We start from the raw sequence: 1,277 nt of genomic DNA on the forward strand, positions 1-1,277 counted from the left end.
ATCCCAGAAATCAAGGTATTTTTCTGATTTAATTATTTAAATTCGAATTAATTATGGATTAAAATATGAATTTTTGTTCTTGAGGTTGTTTATGAGATTTCATGATATAATCATGTAGATAATTTTCTCCTGGTCATTTTGGTATATTATATGTTAAAAACCAAGTTCAATAACATATAGAAAAGGGTGTTTGATTCTGGAAAATTAAAATTAGGGTTTATAGGTTGAATGTACTTGATTGGAAATTTGGGTGTTTCTTTATTTGAGGTTATTAGTTGATTCTGAGGATTGGGATATACTCCTTAATTAATTTACAATCGATTTACGTATTCACTGATAACAAACGATTCCTGGATCAGTTTAAATGAACTTCGCCGGAAAATACAATGGGGCGGCGGCGGAAATTTTGAGCTGATTTTCCGGCTTGTTCAAGAGATGTTTATGGATTGTGATTGTGCGATCGTATTCCTGGAAGTCTGTACTCCATGCCCTGCTAATCTGGGACGTTTCTGGGCTAAAAAGTGAGTCGCCGGAAAGCTTGCAGCGACGCCGGAGGTCGCCGCTAATGGCTTCCCCGCCGTCGACAGTGGAGATGGGGAAGAGGAGGCTAAACTGCAGTTTAGCCCTCGATCTTTTTTCCTTTTTACAAAATAGTCCCTGTATTTTCAAAATCTTATAAAAATAAGATTTCTGTTTTATATATTTTCAAAATTTATATTTCTGATTATTTAATTTTCAAAAATTAGTTTTTAATTGATTTTAAATTCTAAAAATATATATTTTTAATTCTAAAAATTATTTTAAATTCGAAATTAAATCTTAATTATTTAATTAATTAATTTTAAGTGATAATTAATTATTTAATTAATCAATTAATTTAATTATTAATTGATTAATTAATTTAATTAGTTATTAATTAATTTTAATTGATTAATTAATTAGTTTTAATTATTTAAAATTGATTTAAAAATTCCGAAAAATAGATTCGAGCTTCAAAATATTATTTAAAATTATTTTCAAGGCTCGATAATTATTATAAAATTATTTTAAAGTCGGATTTGGGTGTTCGAACCCTATTATTTAATTATAAATTGATTCAAAGTTCCGTTTTAATTTCGAAAAATGTTCAAAAATTCGTATTAAATATCTGGAAAATCATTTTTACCCCGAATCTTCGTTGAAAAATTATTTTGATCAAATACCTTACGTGTTATATGCTATGGGTTCACTGATTGATGCGTTATATGCTTATGTGGTTATGGTTTGACCGTTTTATT

Source organism: Apium graveolens, chromosome 10, assembly GCF_009905375.1.
Source record: "Apium graveolens cultivar Ventura chromosome 10, ASM990537v1, whole genome shotgun sequence".
Classification (NCBI taxonomy): domain Eukaryota; kingdom Viridiplantae; phylum Streptophyta; class Magnoliopsida; order Apiales; family Apiaceae; genus Apium; species Apium graveolens.